This window comes from Molothrus ater, chromosome 4, assembly GCF_012460135.2.
Source record: "Molothrus ater isolate BHLD 08-10-18 breed brown headed cowbird chromosome 4, BPBGC_Mater_1.1, whole genome shotgun sequence".
Lineage (NCBI taxonomy): Eukaryota > Metazoa > Chordata > Aves > Passeriformes > Icteridae > Molothrus > Molothrus ater.
The window spans coordinates 40563525-40584266 of NC_050481.2; the positions used below are offsets into that span (position 1 = coordinate 40563525).

General features: G+C 43.7%; 1 protein-coding gene across 2 annotated transcripts in view; it reads right to left on the reverse strand.

Annotated features, from left to right (window-relative positions):
* IRF2 (interferon regulatory factor 2) overlaps positions 1-13033 on the reverse strand; it is a 39380-nt gene extending 26347 nt beyond the window's left edge. Inside the window, exon 1 of one of the 2 annotated variants that reach the window (XM_036382201.1) lies at positions 12778-13033. The gene's annotated coding sequence lies outside the window, so the exon portion shown is untranslated. Of the gene's footprint in view, positions 1-11796; positions 12015-12777 lie in introns of those variants that run through there. The other variant, XM_036382202.2, reaches the window with a different exon arrangement.
* Between the last annotated feature and the right edge of the window lie 7709 nt (positions 13034-20742).

Below are 20742 nucleotides of genomic sequence, written 5' to 3' on the forward strand. Positions count from 1 at the left end.
AACCAAAAAACCTCTGGAAAAGCAGCTCTTCTTTCCCTATCACAAAGTACCCAGTTAAAAGATTTGTCAGTATATGGAAATATTATTAACGGCTGTGAAAAGTTATGGTGGGACAAGATCTTGGAGGCACATTTGTGAAGCAGGTCACAGCCTCTGCTCAAAGCTGTGGAAAAACATCTGTTCCTCAGAGGATATGTGCAGAACATTGCAGGGTATCAATTTATCTTTTCTCTGCAAATACAGAATGGGTAATACTATTTTTTGAGAAGTTATCTTTACTTGTGCTTTGCTGATAAACTTTTAAACTATTCCCTTTGTTTACTAAGGCTGATGCAGTTAAGAAAAGCATCAATCATCCCGTGTGACCAAAGAGATATGCTGAAATGAGACCATATGCTAAATTTAGGATTCAGAGAAATGGGTTCTGTATTTGTGTCTCTGCCAAGACTGTTCCAGCATACACAGAAACATGATCTTTTTTTAAAGAACAGTACTTGGAGCAAAATTCTGCTCTTTGGTCACAGACTGAACTCTGCTTTCATATAGGATTTTGCAATATGACCACCTTTTTCAGCTATTCTGCTGTGAATACCACTTTCAAACATTTCACCATCTGTACTCTGAGAAAAGCCCTGCTTAGAAGTCAAACTCATCAGAGGGATAGAGCCTTCTCTCAGGTAAAAAAAACTGTTAGACTCATCTAGCCAGAAATACTTCAGAAATGTGAGATTGATACTGAAAGGAAAACAGAAGTGCACTTTACTCAGTTGCTTTGACTGTGGACACCTGAATTCCCCCTGCCTGCAGTGTGTGGGGAGACAAGACCTCTGCCTGGTACCTTTCCTATCCGCCATGAGGTGGAGAAGGATCTTACCACAGGTGCTGCAGAACATGCCTTCTTTCTGACAATCCCAAATTATCCTACATCTGTTTTTGGAACCAACGGCAAAACACTTCATTAAAGAGAAGTAAATGAGGAAAAGTGGGTATTGCCATTCTTAGAGGTACAAGGCTTACAGGTTCAAAGTGAAATCCTCACTTAGAAATGAAGCAAGAAAACCCATAAAAGCCAGTAATAGACTTTCTGGACTCATAGCTAGATAGAAAGCAAAACCTACACTCTCTGGTCTTTTAACTGCATGTAATGGTGCCTCTTTTTTCTTCACCATTATTCTGTCAGTGATGCCCTGATGAACAGGGAGGGATGGGGGAGACAACACTGGCAGATTTGTTTCTCACTAAGCACCTCTTGCTGTAAGCTCCATTAGAGTATTCATCATGCCCAGTCTGCTCCACAGACCCAGTTCCTGTGTTGGCTGTAACACCTTGATCCATATTGTAGCCACGGCAATATCTTTCCTGCTTTTCCTAATGTTTTAGTGGCAGCAGAAAAGACTGTGTCCTTGCTGCCCTTCACCAAGAGTTCACTGCAGCCAGGAAAGGTGGTACCTTATTTACTCTGGTGCCTGCAGGAAGGACGCAACTTCATCAAGAAAGGCCAGAAAGCCAAGAATTGGAGGGCAGGCAGGATGGGAGAGCACAGGGCCTGGGCAGAATGGTGTAAGGCATGGCCTGGCCATTAAGAAGAACCTGTACAAGCAACCACCAGGCAATACTTCACCTGCTTCCCTAGGTTCCCAAAGAAAACATGACAGGGCTACAACAGGACTATAGCTGCTAAGGGGAAAGCTTTGTGGGGTGAAAACCTGGGAAATCGAGCTCTCCATGACAGATTCATGCTAGCAACAGCTACCCAACCTTCCAAGGCCCTGCAATGCAGTGTCCAGGTTGTGCCTACCTCATTGCAAGGCAGATGGAGGAAGGAAGCATTCAGCATGCACTCCTCTCCTGCTGCTGTACCCAAGAACGATACACAAAGTACAATGAAGAAAAGCCCTTTTATCCTCAAGCAACAGAGGGCAAAAAACAACCAACCCATCTTTCCCTGAAAGCAAAACAAAAACCAAAGAAAACAAAGGCAAAAGTAACTTAAACATGTACTGATATCAGCATTAGAGACTGTACGTTAAACACGCCCAGGAAAATGTACTGTGAGAACTCACACTGTATATGGAGTGTGTTTCATCAGCCCTATAGCATTTCTGTTCCACCCAAAGGGTGTTAACATGCCCTGGCTGGGATTCAAACGTTACACATCAAAACACACTCTTTCCTTTGGTTTCCATGCAGAGCTTATTCTCCCTCAGCAGCAAAGACATGAGTTGTTATTTTGCAGTGATCTCAGGCTTCATTAAAGTTAGCCCTTGGATTTGCAGACTAGAAGTTCACCGAAGAAAATCCATCTTATTTTAATACAATAAACCCAGAAGGTTGCTCTTTTTTTGCTTCTGGACTTAGCCATGATGAAGCAAGGCTTCAGCCTCCCAGTACCCACAATGAAATTTCCCTTGTGATGGCTCTTTCTATCACAACACTTGAAGAACACAATGTCTGTGGCTGAGCACATCCACTTCTCTGGCATTGCAGCAACCTACATCAGCTGGGAATTTGGGCCAGGCTTTTAACAGATTGCTAAAGATCATCTCCATAGTATCCTTGCCACAATGCTCATCTGCACAAGCATGGATGTCTGCTAGTCTGGTGACAATACAAAACGATTGCTTTAGTTTCAGCTTTACAAGAATACTTTGTTTCCTGGAGGTTTCTTTCATATTTTTTCTCAGGTGTTCAGGGAGTGAAGATAGGAGATGCCAGAATCTGCTGGCATCAGGATGACAACACATCTTGCCAGCTCCTCCAGGAGTCTCAAAAGCAGCCATAAATCGATTATTTATAATCAGTCCAATATCTGATTAGTTTTTTCTTAAGCTTTGTGTTACATCTGACGACTGACCATGATTTGTCCTCAGTATCTGGGATTTCTAAATATTTTTCTCTCAAGCGCTGCCTAAAAGAGAGGTGGTGACTTTCCTGTACTTCACTCGGACAAGTTTGGGAGGGGCTTGTTTACAACAAGGGATTTGTTGTCATGGTTGTCAGGGAGTAATTAATTCTTTGCATTGGAGAGTAGTTATCCTCAAAATAATCAATTTTATTCTGGAATTAAACACTCACATGTGAATCTACTCCTGAATACCCACAGGTAATTGCTGCTGCTGCTTAGCTGTCATTTGGAATCCATGGAAGCCAAACTCTGTGTGTTCTTTAAAGCTGCCAGGAAAACTCAGCACTTGACACCTGATTCATAAAGAATTTTCCACCAAGGTGAAAACTAGAAGTCTATTAAAGCTCAAACAATTATAAACAATCACTTCACTGATGCAACTCGATGGCATGGTTCTGTTAGACCCCGGCATTCTCATGAGCTCCATGACTAGGTTTACAGGAGACATCCCTAAAACTCTTACGCACTTTTACTACTTGGATCCCTCTGAAAGCAGTGGGAAATTTATGCATGCACATACCTGCAGGATCAGAATTTAAACTGTGAGAGTACCTTTTAAAGCTTGGGCAGTCTTTATCTCAGTGTTCTGCCTAACATTCCTTTGCCTAAGTACAGGGTGAGTGCTTTATAGGGTGCTATACATTAGAAAAGAGCCATTGTAAAACAAAAGTGCTTAATCTCATTTTTCCCACACTGATGGCTTGTGAGGCTCAGACAGGATTGCAAGAAGTCAATGATATTTTAGAGGCCCTCATGGATGCAGAGAGAAATTATTCCCAACAGCAAACACTGAGAAATGTGTTCAAGGAAGAGTTTTCACATTCACTGGCCATGACCTGCACCTGATATAATCCACCTTTCCTGGACTGGGCTTGTTTCCCACAGCTACCTTTGTTTGTATAACATACTGTTCTGCAACACACAGCAAGAACTATTTGCACACTACACTGAAGTGTGATTTAATATTTGCTTAAAGCTTTCATTTTATTGTCTGGGCAAGGGCAGTTTCTACCACTGAAGTTAATAGCTAACCCACAACTATACCTTTGCTATCCAAAGTTGTAATTGTTAGCACAGCACCCAGATCCAGCAGCAAAAGGCATAAACTACCTCTGCCTAACTTCACTGAGAGAAGCAAAAGCAGCCCTTTCAGCAATTTCTCCTATACTTCTAAGAAAAGGTATTCAAGAAAAGTATACACTATTTCAGATTTGTAAAAAATACTCTAATGATTACTTAGACACTTTCTTTACAGACAGATCATGGCAGGCGCATACTTGGAGGTTGGGATCCTCTGAATCACCCACTGTGAGCTGGAAACATGTCTGTCACATGAACTTATTTACAGTTACAAAAATAGCACCATGAAAGACACAGATGTGTTGAGCACAAAAAATAAATTGAATTAGTTATTACAGAGATTCTGCTGGATACTGGAGAAATTGAGAAAGAAATATCTTTCTCTTGTACACACAACTGAAAGAAGTGCACTTAAAGTGTACTAAGTATTAAATGCTTGTACTTACGCTTGTTGAAATAATATGATCTAATGCTCCTTTTTCTAGAAGTGCTACTCTTTCCTATGCCACAGGACACACAGGATATGAATAGTTAATAGCATTGGTTACAAAATATGCTTTTAATTTAAAGGTTTTGTGCTGACCACAGACCAACAGCAATTAGCCTCACTTTGTGATCTGCAGCAGCTATTTCTATCTTGGAAGTTTCCTAAAATACTACTGAGCTAGAGTGAGGCAACTCAACTCATCTTCATTTCTCATCTAAGCTGCATTAATATTATTAAACTAAACAAAGTTAGACTTCTTCGTATTCTCTCATCAATCTCAAATCTCAGAATTGCTCTGGCATCCAAAAATTTTTGGTTTTATATGCTTAAATGCAATGTGTTCAAATGTGTGAGAATTGGACCTCTGGAAATAAAGTTTTTCATTTCACCCCAGCACAGCATTAGCAGAGCAGAGATTGTCAAAGCTTCTCGTCAACACCCAAGCTTTTTTTCAATGCAGCCCAGGAGCATGCATCTCTAATAGGAGAAGGAGAAATGAAATCTCAAATCTAAATAGGAGAAGGAGAAATGAAATCTCAGATTAATGTATTTGAGATTACACAGCCATCCACTGTTTGCCCATCTTTCGACTAATTCACCAGGTAGTTCTCAACATCACAAAGTACATTCTAGCTGTTGACTGATCTGTGGAAATTGAGTGAAACCATTCACAGTCATTTCATACCATCAGCAAAACTGATACTGGATTACATCTTTTGGTTACCGTACATCTGGCCCCAGTCTATGTGGATGACCTCAAAGGTGAAATTAAAAAAAAAAAAAAAAAAAAAGCCAACCATGTATTTTATACCAAATTTTATTAGCAACTCAAATCTCAACAAGACTAAAGCTCGACTGCTCTGGCCAGCTGAGTTACTGACTCCCTTTCATCGTCCTGGATGTCATCACTTCCACTGTACTCCGTGTACATGTTTGCCACAGATTTCAAAACAGCACTTCTGTTACTGAAGAAGACACCACTTCCCATATTGCAGGACCTTTGCCCAGACCTCTGGCTGTGAGAAGTGGTACCTAAATAAACCAGGAGTGCAGCCCCTACCCTCTATTGTGTAGTTTGCTAAGGCAGTGCTGCCAGGCAGCAGTCTAATTTAGATGACAGATTAAATAAATGGTAAAACTGAATTAATTTTTCAAGCTCTCATGCTTCTTTGCTCTGTGCTTATTTCATTTTTGCCAACTGGGAAATGAAAACCAACGGAGTCGGTTTCACTTTTGTTTATATTTGGTTTCAATTTTATCCTCAAGTTTTGCTTTCATCTTTTTCATGTAACACTGTTGGGATTTCAGATGCTGCAGGCAAACTCTCAGTAATTTAAAAACATTGCTCTCCTATCCTCCCTGTTTTCTTATTGCAGAATTATTTTTACCTTGAATAAACTTTTGAAGATGCTGTCACAATTTTAGAAAGTCTTTTGGGGTAGAGCTGTTTAGTTTTCATTTTACAGATTTATATGCCTCATCCAATTAAATTCAATACTTGACTATTTTCCACTTGATTAATGTCTCAGTTGCATATAAAGTCCTGAATACAGGAGTCAACAAAACACCTTAAAAGACAGCCAGTACACCAAATGCACAAAAGCCCATGCCATGCACAAAATGTGTTATACATATACGCACAAAATGCACATAAAGAGCTGAATTTATTGCTACCTTAATTTATTAACCAACAAAGGCAGTGTCTTGCTTAGATAAAGCTGTAAGAGGCTTGCCTGGAATGCTGTCAAGCAACATGCAATATCAACAGAAATATCACAGTCCAGGCTTTGTCTTCTGTGCACTTATCAGGCCCTTCAAGTCACATATATCCCTCCATATGTATGAGAAAGCAGAACTTAACCACAGGTCACACTTTTCAAAACCAAATGCGTAAACAGCCCTTCCTTCTTTTGTGCTGCATTAATCTTAAGTATCTAAGTCTTTTAAAAGCACTTAAAATAATTTTACAGCAAAAGGGAAATGGTTGGACAACATCCACTATCACGTGCAGTTCAGAACAAAGGACAAATTTAACCAGTTTTGACACACCTTAATGCCATTCCTAACACCAGAAATATGCTGGGAGCTACAAACCAAGCCTGTCAACGTTAGCTGAAAAACCATCAAACAGAAATATGCCCTCCTCTTTAATAGACAGGAATATGAAAATTATTACTTCCAAGCTTATCTTGAAAGATAGCAACCTATATAGCAACAATTGAATGCTAAAACAACTCCAGAGTTAAAATTTAAATTCTGCACCTGGGGTGAAACAATATTCCACATGCAGGCAGATTTGCTCCTGGATGTGTGTCCAAGGTGCAACAAGATAAAATGTTTCCTTTGTCCTAAAGACTGCTGCACTTGATTTAATGCAATCTGCTCCAAAGCAAACAAAGGGATCAGAAGATTTCCGGCATACAGAAAGCTGGGCTTGCAATATATTACAAATTGAGAAATCAAACATTACTGTACTGCTTACCACTTCTTTCTTTCTTCTCTGGGTCATTCAAAAAACCAGAAATTTTACATGAGCTTCCAAGAAATTGCAAACATATCCAGCACTAACTGTAAGAGCAAATTTTAAAATCTTTTCACAGTTTATTAATAAGAAGTATGTGCTGTACAATGTATTATTTTTGCTATATACAAACTATCTTAATTTTATATATATGTAGATATGTAGATATGTACATCTGTATATATATATTTACATACATGTAGATTGATATTAAACTCTAAACTGGTCTCATGGATTCCATTCCACTAACTGTTAATTGTTGATTTCAGGTTTTTTTAGTGGCTATTTTCATCTTAACACAAGAGTTTACACATAGTCAATACAAAGAAGAACCTTCATACATTCCAATAAAACTTCTGAAAAAAATGAAACCAAAACAAAACCAAAAAACCCCAAGAGGAACTTATTTAATTAAACGGAATAATATTTTGCATAATGCTATTCATACATGAGGAATATGCACCTTAACAAATCTGTTCCTCTCATTCACTGTATCCAGAATCTTTTAAGCTTACTTATTCTTTTGTTTTGCACTTGAGATCTCAAAGGACAAACCGAAAATGTTTTGCACTAATCACAGTTTGTAGCAGCACTAGCTACAATAAAACTTCTGTAAACACTGTATCATGGTTTATGTCCTCAATATCACAATCATTGCAGGCCTTTGAAGAATCAGGTTTCAAAAGAACAATCTTTACAAATGAGACACAGAGATAAGCAGGAATAACACCTGATTAGTGTTGTATCTTTACCAAGAAACGGACCATGACTTTTAACATACGATGCACAAAATGCAAACTGAGGTTCTAATCCTGCAAATGTCAGAGGAATTTTGCAGGGCTACCACTCCAATGCAGTGTTGAATGCATACAGGATACGGATTGTAAGGTTTGCCTTTACCTGACTGTAACTGGCGTCAGGTTAGCAAGGGCTGGGGTAGCAAGCCCACATTAAACATGATCATTATAGGCTATTTTTTCCCCTGGAAGTTTGGTAAAATCTTATGCCACAAGTTTCACATAACAAAGGGCAATAAACGGCCTTGCTTCTCTCTGCTATCTGCAAATGGATGGTAGCTTATGCTTCTCAGTGGAAATTTCTACTAGCAGTTTTCAGCAATGATTCTTGATCAGCATCTGCAGTAATTCTCAGTAGTCAGTGCCCAAAATTTGATACTGAACTGTCCTGACTGCTAAGTTGCACAGCAAGTTTCTCTCCAAAAGACTGACTAATCACTCATGAACCCGAGTAAACCCCTGACAAACACGCAGTGGCTGTGAGCACCACAATTTACATATTGCAGGACGAGCATCTGTTTTTTTTGAAGTTGCCTCCCAATTGTTTTATTTGGGTCTCATTTATCTTGCCTCTTCACTTTCTTCATGACACTAATGATTTTAAAGAATATCCCCACGGTCCCTTCAGTCACTTCTTTTCCAAGCTACTTGCTCTTTCACAAAAGCTCATCGCTACCCTTCATCATCTTTGACATCCTCCTCTGTAGCTCAGCAAATTTCACTACTTCCTGAATCAGGAGAGGGGAGTAACATGGATTTGTAGTGCCACGATGGTGCTTTTTATTTCTTTTTTTAACTCCTTCCTAATAATTCCTAACCTGTCCTGTCCTTTACTAACCACATCTTGGCACAGAGCTTATCTTTTCATTGGATTATACAAGGTGTATGATTTTTTTCCTGAGTAGAAAGTCAGTTCATGCTTCATTTTTGTGTATAGAAAATTAGGATTGCAATCCCTTCCATATGTATTACACTGAAATTGGTCTGTACTGAACTTCATCTGCAAACTTACACCCACACTTTCAAAATAAGATTCTTCTGCAGACTTTGTGGTTCAGCCTTTGGGATTTTCATGCTCCAAATGAGTTAATAGAACTGGAAAACTTGTCACATTCCCACCTATCCCTTCCTCCATCCCTTGAATCGCACAGGCCCCGGGCAGACTTGGGGTGAGGAGTACAAACTCTTTTCAATGAGCAAACTGGCCGTGACTACACAGCCCAAAGCAAACTGATCCCACCTTGAAGCTGGCCCTGCTTTAGTAAGGACTGCATCAACCAGACAACAGCTCAGCAACACCTTCAGAGAACGCCAGAAGAGTCATGACACTCAACTCCCTGGCAACATAAGCCAGGCCTAGTCTTTGTCATTGTTTCACATTTATACCCATGTTCACTAGTCCCATTCACTAACCCTTGGCAATCAACCAACCAAACAAAAATGCCCATCCTCGAGTTCTGAGTCTCCAGAGAAACCCTGGAAAAGGGACAGCTCATTTGTTACATTCTATTTCTGGAGCATCAAAGCAGGCCTACACAAGGAGTTATACACAAGAGGCAACATTTCAGCAACTTTCCATTTCGGTTGTTTCAAAACTCTGCAACAAGTATCACCTCCTGCCTTCTGCTTCATCCTTCCCAATGGTTTGTTCTCATACCCTCTCTCACCGACACTTGACTTTGGAGAGCTCCCGGACATGTTCACTCCTTTAAAAAAAGAGAAAGCCACTTGCAAAAGAATCTCTTTAAACTCTTTCTTGGTGAAGCAAGGCTCAGAGAATTTGTTTCACTCTTACACTGACTTTATCTTCCTTGGGCACTCCTTCTACACATGGATAACTTATCAGCAAGCTTCCTGGGTTTGATGAGCTGCAAAGAGTACATTCTAATTGTTCTCATGCCTTTAGCTGCATGACTCTTTGGCTTATCTAACTGTGTTTGGCATTTGTTATGTTCTTTTCCACCTTTCCCATTTGAAGACAAAATCTTAACGTTTGAAAGAGGTCTTTTTACTTGTACTGAGCTGCTTTACTTTGCTTGTCAGCCTGCTCAGCTTTTTTGGTATTTTTGACAGCTGACACACAATTGCTTTGAGCCTTTACTATTAGTGTCTTTGAAGAATTACATGCCACTTGCAACAATTTTACACTTCTGGCTGCCTCTCACCATTTGATTAACTTCTTTCCTCGTTATATGAAGAACTACTTTGGAAGAGTAAACACTGCTACAACAATCCTTGCCTTTGCAGCTCCTGAAACAACATTGATTTTAAGGACATTATGAACAGGGTCATGTCAGAACTTGCTGGGATTTTGAATGCAAAATTCTGAATTTAATTCTTGCTGGCCAGTACCTTGTCCAGAGTTGTTTCCCCCAGTGTATCTGTACAAGCTACACCCAGAAAGTAGGGTTTTTTGGCACCTGGGCAAATTTCATGTTGGACCATGACATAATCTACACAGTGGCAACTGCGGCCCCTCATTGACAATCATATTTTCTACTCTTGGAATTTCTCTACGCTCCCTTCATATGTGACAGTTATTGCCAACATCTAGGTTGGGCAGTCACATAACCCTAATCTCTCTGCTCTTCCTGCACAGGCCTAGGACATCAGGACATGGGACCCTGTGTTACTTCCCCAAACAGTTATTTCCTCCTTAACAAAAAGTTTCCCACATTATGCGTGTGCAAGCTACTCAGTCCTACTCAGTCTCCATGCATCCACAAAGTTTTTGATACTCCAAGTATTCTACCATGAAGATGTTTTAACACCATGAAGGTGATGCATCACTTCAAGAGAGAGTATAATGACAAACCTTACAATCCTTATCCATCAGCTTTTTCCCACTGTTTGGTTTTTGAACATATATTATTATATATACTGTATATATAAGCACGTTTTCATTGAAGGCATACATAACCTGGCTGCAAATTTATTTACATAAAGCCTATTCTTCTAATGTAGACTCTATTTATTCAAATAAAGATTTTTATTTTCTCTTGAATCTTAGTAGAGTTTTTTCTTCATAATTTTTTCAACTCTGTATTAAAATTGCCCCTAACTCCACTTGGTCCCACACATTTAAGACCTTTCCTCAATGGAGAAAGGGGCCTTTAACCCCTCCTTCCTAATAGCCTGCATGTTACTTCTCATACCTCTTGGCTACCCATTTCCACACAGCATGGTCTGTGATGAGCAGCTCTTCTCTAGAGACTGACTTGACAGCTCCTAAAATCTGTCACTTCTGTCATCAGCAAGTAACTGGGTAGCAGTGCTAATACATGTGCCAAACAATAATAGTGACTGACTGCTCTGCCTGCCTCTGCCAACCTGCTGGGACCCCCAGCCTCAGGGAGGTAACACAGGGCTCACAGGCTGACACCTTGCCATGCCTGTACCTCACTGAAGAGCTGCAGTGTGGCACATGAAATGTACTGTGCCTAAGAAGGTGGAGCTCTCACACCTTTCATCATGGCTTACCAGCAAAAATAAAGGGGCACATGAAGTAATTCCCCGGCAGCACGTTACCAACAGGGCCAAAGAAGGACACTGATGCATCTGAAGGGGCTGGCAGCAAAAAAAGACCGCGATTCAGACTGAGACCATCTGCTCAGAGATCAGTTCTGCTGCTTTTGTGGGACTGTCTCTGTGTTAGGGTGAATTTAAATGTTGCTGCTCCACTCCCTTTTTATGGTACTAACACAGGCATTCTGCAAAGATTGTTAAGACTTAAATAAAATAACTGTAAACTTAAACACGTTGTATTTCATCCCCAGAAACTGAGGTTTTCTTTTACAACTGCTCATACCTTCAAGAGAATGCTGTCTGCAAGACCTGAGCACGGTAAGGTGGGCTATAAATTACAACCGTACACTCACCGGAAGGAAAGTTCTGCACCCCGGAATTCCTTTATCTGAGCTCTGTGTCTAAAGAATTAAGGTTAAGACACAGACTCCGCTGCTTAGGCGCTCACACTAATCAAAACGAGAGTCAAAGACCTAAGTACCTCTGGGAATCTGGGCCGAGGGATCCAACCCTTCAGGTACTTGCAAATTCGATCCCAGCCATGGCAAGACGCTGGACATTTGACCCTGCGTACTGCGCACAAAGGAAATCCTTGTTGCTAACTTCCCTCTGGGGTTAGACGGCAGCGCTGGGCTCTGCTCGCTAGCGTGGGGCAGGACAGCGCCTGCCGAGGCGGCCGCGCCGCCGTGCCCGCACGGGAGGCCCTTTCCGCAGGGAGCCGAGCGCCCGCGCCACTTCCTCCTTCCGCTGCTCCCGCGGAACCCGCCCCGCCGTGTCTGCCCCTCCGCACTGCCACGGCCGTGCCCTCACGAGGGGGGGGATCCCGGTCCTGGGCCCGGCTGCCTCCCGGGCCCGGCGGGCGGCGGCGCTGAGGGCCGGGGAGGGGCCCCGCCCCGCGCTTGTGTAACGGGCGCTCGGCGAGGCGGGCCGGGCCCCGCCCCTTCCCGCCCCCGGCCCGCGGGGGCAGCGCCCCCCCCACCCCCCCCCCGCACCGACCCCCGCCCGCGGCCCCTCCGCCCGCGCCGCCGCCGCTCCCCTGCCCTTCCCTTCCCTTCCCTTCCCTCATCGGAGCCACCGCGCCCCCGGCCCCGCAACAAGTGCGGGGCCCCCCGGCCCGGCCTGACCCGGCCCGCGCCGCGGCCCTCCCGGCCCAGCGCCCCCGCCTTTGTCTGTGCGCCCGAGCTGCCTCCCCACCCGGGAGGCGGCGGTACCCCCCGGCCGCTCCATCTCTGCCGCGGCCGCCTCTTCCCTTCCCCCCCCTTTCTCAAACGTAGCGGCGGAATCGGGCTCGGCCCCGGTCGCTGCAGCCCGACCTTTTGTTTTTAAAACCGATGCGCATCTGCCCGGGAGCCCCCGCTGCCCCGCACACGGAAGAAGCAGCAATGCGGAAAAATAAAATGAAAATTAAACGCGAAGAAAAGAATAAATAGGAAAAAAAAAATAGAAAATAATTCAAAATTACCTTGCCGGCCCGTTTTCGCGGCCCTTATATAATTCCTCAAGGTTACCTCCGTTGCCAGGGGACACGAAATGGAAATGAAAACAGCCGCTGAATAATCGCGGGAGCAAAACTAAAAGTTCAGTGCCTCCGCCCGGGCGGAGAGAGGGCCAGATCGAAAGCAAAACAAGGAGAGGAAGCGGCGAGGCCGCCGGCGCTTGGAAATCCCCCCGCCTCTCCGCCGGGCCGGGCCGGCCGCGCAGGCGGCGGGGGCAGGGCTGCGGCGGCAGGCGCGGAAGCGCTGAGCCCGTCACCGCCGCGCCGGGGCACGGCACGGCACAGCGCCGGGGCACGGCACGGCACGGCACGGCACAGCGCCGGGGCACGGCACAGCACGGCACGGCACAGCACAGCACAGCGCCGGGGCACGGCACGGCACAGCACAGCGCCGGGGCACGGCACGGCACAGCACAGCGCCGGGGCACGGCACGGCACAGCACAGCGCCAGGGCACGGCACAGCGCGGCACAGCCCGGGACTCCGCCACCGACCCCCGCCCGGCACCGGCTCCCGCAACACGCGCTGGGCCCGCAGGGCTGCACCGAGAGCCGGAGCGAGGAGCGAGGGAGCGCTGCTCTGGGACGCACAAACCCAGCGCTCAAAGCAGGTTTTCCCGGAGACCAGAGAGGAATCCCTGCCGCTCAGCTCCACCAGCACGGACTGAATCGCTCCTTACGTCTCTAGCCCCTCTGCTGAGGTGGGAGTCTTGGTTTCGGTCTGGTACACGCGCATGCGAGAGCTGTCATTGCCTTTGGAAAAGTACAATGTCGTAGTTCCACAACAAGGACAATTACAGATCAGATCCTTTGAACCCAGCGAGGCTCAAGCAGCTGGCTTACTTCAAGAGAGAGCTCTTGGATTTCAACGGATTTTACAAACTCCGTTAGTTATGGAGTCAATGTAGAGACCAAAGCTTTCTACAGGGTTTTGATAATCCCGATTCAAACTACAGTAAATAAAATCCACTGAGGTTGCAATGTGCCATTCCTAGCTCTAGCCATAAATGAGAAAGGAAAAGAGCACTTGGAGGCTGGTGGAGATATAAGATGTAGTCATTTCAAAGGGCTGTATATGGAGACAGAGAGGTGTATATATCTCCCTCGCACACATATCCATCTATGTGTGTGCTGTATGCACAAACATCCAAGGCACTCAGGTAGCCAAGCGGTGCAGCTCCCTGTGCTGCACACGATGCACGGGCTGGGAGAAGTGCTGGGACCCCAGTGTTGTGCAAGGAGTGGCACAGGGGAGTGGTCAAAGAGCTGCATGCTCTCCAGCTGTACAGCAAATGGAGGGGGAGCTGTTCTCCAGGTGCTGTGGGCGCTGAGGATCCTTTGTGGCAGCATCCCTGGACATGCAGAGGACACCGAGCTAGCAATGAGACAGGGAGTCCACCCTTGTGGGTGACGAGACCTCCTGTTGTGAAAAGGCTTTCCTTGCACTGAGAACATAATCACAAAACAAATTAGGTTGGCAGAGACCATGTCAGCAATCTACCACCTCCCAAAAAACCACTGCGGCCTAGAAGGTGGCTGTGGTCCACATGTGCACCAGTGAAGTAGGAAAGGTCAAGGAAGAGGTTTGGGAAGTAAGACATAACATGCCAGGTAGAACAGTAAAATCAAGCATCTCCTTCTAAACTTCTCTAGAAACATTCCCAGCAGTAAGGAGAGATCCACATTAATGTGGAGGGACACAGGTTCCCAGAGCAGGGGCACAAGAGAAGCAAGAAAGGTCCTACTCACATGGCTGATACTCCCAGACACTTCCAGAAGAGACTGATTTTCCATGAAGCCACAGTGGAATGAGAATGAGGGTTATGGGACACCTGGCTCAGATTGGCATGTTGACTGAATAGATGTGCAGGGAAAGGAAATATTCAGCAAGACATGGTAGTGACAGACCACAGCTTATGTAGGAGGGTCAGACCAGGCTGTGGCTATAGGGCGAGGGGCTATGAACTCCATGACAAAATAACAGCAAAATCAGAAAACTCCAATAACTAAAAGCAAATTTTCACAGACTGAAGGTCTAACTAGGATAAAGGTAGGGTATTAGTGCCCTCTGACCAGGCTAGAGATAGTTACTATGGCCAGGTTGGATTAGAGAGGAGTAAACTGATTGAAAATGAGAAATTTCTAATCAACTTGTTCCCACTCAGAAATAAGATCTAACAGTTGCAATAACTCATGGAAGAATTGGTTCAGCACTCAGAAGCTGTCCCAAAGCTGGTGGAAGATGGCAGGATGAAATGCAAAGAACAGAATGGGGAGGGCTGCAACATGCTTCCATTGCTCTGGCCCATGTGTAACAGGAACAGCAAAGATCCAGAGAAAAGCAACAAACATAAAGAAAAACACGGAGCCATCCTGATGTTAGAGTAATACAAGGATTTAAGTGACCAAGATTATACATGATGGAGAAGTGATAAACAACAGAAAACAGTCAGACCAGAGAGAATAATGAGTAGAGAGGAGTAGGGGTGGATTATTTGCTTGCTTTTCTAATATAAGAACTAGAGAGCATCAAGTGAAACTAGCAGGTGGCCCATTTAAAGCAAACAGAAGGAAGTGGATCTTCATGCAGTAGGTAATTAAACAGTAGGACATCCTCCTTTGAGGTGCCAGTAGTTCACAGGGGATCCCAAAAAAGCACCTGTACACATTCACAGAACAAAAAAACTCCACAAGGTCTATTAAATGCAAAGACACCAACTCTGCTGCAAACAGCCCCCAAAGCCACAAACTTCTAGGGGCTAGAACCTCTTTGGTACCCTTCAAAAAGTCCTGCCTGAATAGAAATGCTTGCGAATGGTTCAGTGCAGGAATGCTACTCCAACACCTCCCTCCAAGCAAAGAGTAGAGTGACTTGGGCTGGCTTTTGCAATACTCAGACATTGCTATTTTTTCTAGTATGAGCTTTTAATTTGTTTGCAGAATGAGCCAGCTGTGAAAAATACTGTAGTTTATGTATCAGTAAATGTTGTGTAGAAAAAATACCATCATTTTAATACTTTAATGTCTCATTCAGTGAACACTAAGTGTCATTGCTATGAATTACATGAGTTGGTTTTGGTCAAAGGAAACAGTGAGCTTCCCTGAGACACACTAGCCAAGCCATTGGGCAGAATTTGCAGCTCGCTCTTGCCATTTTCTAGTACCACCTTCACCTGATCTCAGTGGAGCACATTCAAGATCTTGATGCATTCTGTACATTGACAAAGGCCTTTCCCTACACAGCTCCTAGCACCACAAAATCAGAAGTTATACCAGAAGTTAAATCTTCTGTTGTGATTCCTTTTTTTAATGCTGAAAGGTAATGGGAATGGGCAGCTTTAGTTTTCTAAACTTAACTTTCAGCAGTGACTCTTTGCCCCCACAAAGAGACTTTAACCTCTTGTGACTTTGCTGTTTCAGTGAGATATGGCAGCTTTAAAATCAGAGAATTTAACCCAGAAGCATCACATATCCACTGCCTTTCTTCTGCAGAACTGCCAAAGTTTGCAACTTATTCTTTTAACAACCTTCTTTAGGGATCTGGCTACTGGAATTAGTTGCTTCCATTAGCATCCTGCCTTTTCTTCACAAATGAGTCTCTTTTTCTGGCCTGGAGTTCATTTCTGTGAGAAAAAAATTTCAGACTGGGAATCCCTTAAGTTCCAGAAGGTAAATAAATATGCAATATGCCAGCCATTTTATTGTGGATTTTTGTTTGTTTTTGTTTTGATTGTTTTGTTTTGTAAGTTTAATAGTATTTTTGAAAAGTTTAATAACATTACATCTTCCCTTTCTGGTCCTTTTCTTGTGGGTTTTACCCTGTCTTTACGTTGAGCTGACATAGTTTTTGTTCTTAAAATCACTGTCACAGGCATTGGGACTATTCATAAGTAGAATTAGAAAAGGTGAATTTTCTCATGGAGCTGGGACTCAAGCTTACCTACTCCCTTACAGCTGACCTGTTTATTTTTCTGATACATTAAAGTGGGAAAGCTAATTTATGTTACAGGACAGTATCAAGAAAATAAATCAATTGCAAGAGTCATATAATTCTTACTTTAATAATATTACCCACATCTTCCTGAGTGCCTATGTTTTGGAGCAAATCCACCCATGGGATATTTCCTTTGGTTTTGGTTGGGCTGGGCCAGCAGGGACACCCACCTATGAGAGGCTTAACAGGGTGCCTGCACTAGTGAGTACTTCTCAGCTCTCATATTCCAGCTGTGCTGTTCTTCTGATTGCTAAGAAGTGAGATGGTGGGAGTATGGCTTTGTTTTTATTGGTAATAATTACAGAAAACCGTTCCAGATGGAAAAATCTATTTGCTCAGACCAGATCTCTAAAGAGTAGCTTCTCTAAACTGCAAAATGAAACTTTTCTGTTGCAATTCAAAGCCTCTTGTACTTTCAGGAAAGTCAAGTGTCTTCACAAAGGTGTTGTTTTATCCAGCCCTTAGCAAATTCGGTCAGAAAGAGCCAAGAGATAAAGCAATAACCTGTGACAGACATTATTCTACTAAGAAATTGTTATGCCTTCCCAATCACAATGGTCTGGCTGCAGCCAGGTGCTGCAGGAGGACAGGTAACTGGGAAGAGCCTGTCCCCTGAGCCAAACCAAACACATGACATTGCAGAACACTATTGAGGACTATAGTGCCTGTTCATATTACTTGTCACTGCTTTTATTTGGTGCACTACTTCAGCCCATGGCTCTGCCAGCTCAGCTGCTGGACACAATTCACTTTATTTAATAGGAGACAAGAAAGGGAACCAGGAATTTGCTTAACAGCATTGTGAGGTGGTTTTGGTTACTCACATCTCTTGGCCCACACAGCAAAATTTAGGGAGGAAAGAAGTCCTTTAAAAACACATAACAGCATCTTGACATTTCAGGGCTGGAGTGGAGTTTGGCAGAGAAAGCCTGGATGGGAGGCAGGCTGCTTCAGCAGATCACACCTGAAAGTGATCCTGCTTAGCTCTGCTTCAATAGAGTGTTTCAATGAAGTGGAAGCTTTCATGGCAATTTTCCCAGTGAAACTGAGGTAGAATATAAAGAAAAGTCATATGTTGTCTATTGGCTTCACAAAGCAGAATGAATATGTTTCTTCGCGATAATAATCAGGTATTAGGAGCTTTGCTTCTCCACATGTATGAACACATCCTTTGATTTATTAATTAAAAATGTATTTATTGTTTAAAATAGCTCAATTCTCTTCATAGAGGGGAAAGACACTTTTCTCTTTTCACCTTCCTCTTTGTAGTGGATTTTCACATTAAAATACTTTGCAGGGATATGCATTGCAGAAATGTTCACCAGGCACATTGCCCCATCAATCACTCTCCCAAACAGATGATATTGCTCCTTAAATCCTGCCATGGTCCCACGGCTTTGTGGGGAGAAAAGTTCCACCCCATGACAGGGGTGTTTTCCTGCCCTCCAAAACTGGAGGACAGGAGGACAGAGGGAGCCAACCCACGCACTGGACTTACCCCAGACTGTGCTGGGCATCCCCTGACAGATGGACAGACAACATCCCAGCTCCCATCCCCACTTGTCATGAGGTGATGGGGGCTGTCAGGGACCATTGCCCATCTCAGAAGGAGAGGCAAGAGGTGCTGGGATGTCACCTCACTCACCTCCCAATGGTGAAGGAGGCATAGGGGTGTCAAAAAGGGGGGTCCTCCTCAAGAGGTTTCCTGCTGAAAAAAGAGGAAATTCTCTGTGTGCCCCCCAGCTTGTCGGACCCTGCAGCAGCCTCCTATGCTACAACTTTGGGGGGCTATTTAAATATAGCTCCAGCCTTTCCTCCTTGGTGCACTCTCCAGCTCATACTGCAACACCACCCAATGTGACCACAAAAAGAGAAAAAAAACAAAAGAGGGACCCAGTTATAAACAGTTAATTTAAGGCTTTTCTATCTGAAGTTAAAATGGTCACTACGAGTTACAAATTTGTTTTCAACTCACCACTGTCTTTAAAGCTTTGGCTCTTTCACCTTTTCTAATCAGTGTTTAATTATTAACAAAAGGGTAATTTTTGGATAACATGTCCTGTCTGCTGACTGCCTTCATGTATGTGGCCTGGCAACGCTGATCTCCAGAGTGCTTTTCCATACCCTCTGCACATCCACCTGACCATCCTCTCAAAGCAAGAGCAGATACAGCATCTTTTGGATGCACTACTAGCTGAAGCTGAGCTCCTCTGCTGCACCTCCAGTGCTGGCTTGTCGAGTCCAGCAAGTTAATTTTCTGAAAGGCAGCAGCTGGCCCTGCTGAGCTGTTTCTGGAATGCAGCTCATCCATGACTCATGTCTCCTGTAGCCCATCTTGCTGCATTTCTTTTTTGACAAGTCATTTCTGCCACTCTGGCCGTTGCCCTGCTCTCAGGTTTGCTAAGCCCACAGAAGTGAGGCTTTCAGAAGTGAGTGGATTATCAGTGTCAGGGTCTGAATAAGAAACCTTTCATGGCACAGTAAAAGCTGACATCAATTTTAGGTAATCTATTCCCAGAATCTTCCATTGCTACTGATGTCTTGATAGGGTTACAGGGGTGTTATGTGGCATATTTTTCAGGAAACTGCCTTGAGTTCTTCAGAGAACTGCTGTAATGCAGCTGGAAAAATGCTGCGTTGGTATCCGAGTGCAAGGGATCTCAAAACCATGGACAGGGCTGCTTTATCACTTTAAAAGAAAGAGGTCGTGGGAGGGTAGGGTGGAGGAAAACTCCTGGCTATTAATAGAGAACATGAGTAGGAGCTTTATTTTGAATGGCTTCTTTAATTAGTGACATGCAATGCAGAGGCAAGGCTCGTGATGCACTCTACCTGCTGACTTACCAAGCACAGATCAGAGAGAGGCAGACAGATAAAAGACCATTGCCATGCAGGGGAGGTTTGAATAGGCCAAGCTAAAATGCCCAAATTAAAAAATAACCAGGAGATCAATCAACCTTGGTCTTCAGAGGGACTGTCTCTTAAGGTAGGCTAGTGGAGTCAGTGCCAGCTCAGACTCAGGAAATTTAAGTTACCTTCCCAGTCTTACCTGCCTGCTGTGAGTTTTCCTCATTACCTTTATTTCTCTCAGACTACGTGGAGGATAAGTTCCCAGAGATAACAGCTGTCTCTTCTTACTCAGTGTTACAGTGTCTGGTACAATAGTGTCTCTGTCTCAGGAATCCTGCTCTTGTGCAGTGCTACAAGAAATACTATTGCTTTGTATGGGGGTTCTCCAGTAGCACAGTTAATTTGTGCTTGTGTTTTTAGAATTTCAAATAAATCAACAACAATCAGAAGCAACAATGTAGGCAGTGTAAATTTAGGAGAAAGGTTGCTTCCTTAGCTCTGTAAGTCATGGCATGACACCTGGACCCATGAACCCAACTGGATTTCAGTAGTACATTATGACAGTGGGACTATTTTGAAAAACATAATTCAGGTGCTTGTGGTCACTATTTGCACCTTGCTTTCAGTAATTACATGTGGGGTGGCAAATCCTCCTTCTAATGAAAGGAATACTCCACAGGTATGCATGTTATGATGCTTATAAGCAGTAACCAACCCTGCAGGAAAGCTTTAGTATGCAGATACCAAAAGGAGAGGCAAGAGTAAACAGCCACCAGGCTGAGGCAGAGTTCCTTCTTTCACAGTAAAGTAGTTCCATGGGAGTGCTGACTCACCTGCTCCCTGTATAATAGAGGTGGAGAAAAAGCAATTATGTATAATTTCAGTGCATTTCTTTTCCTCCTGCACTGCCATTTCACTTGTGGAATGGATCTGGCTGAAGAGTCAAGAGCTCTCTGTATATGAAGGCCTTAAAAAATTATACCTTGGGCTGGATTCATAAAAGTCTGATAAGCAGATGCTAATAGTGCCCAGTCAGCTTCAAAGGAAGGGAAGTGTTTCACTGCTTGACAAGCTAAATCTTAATGCACAT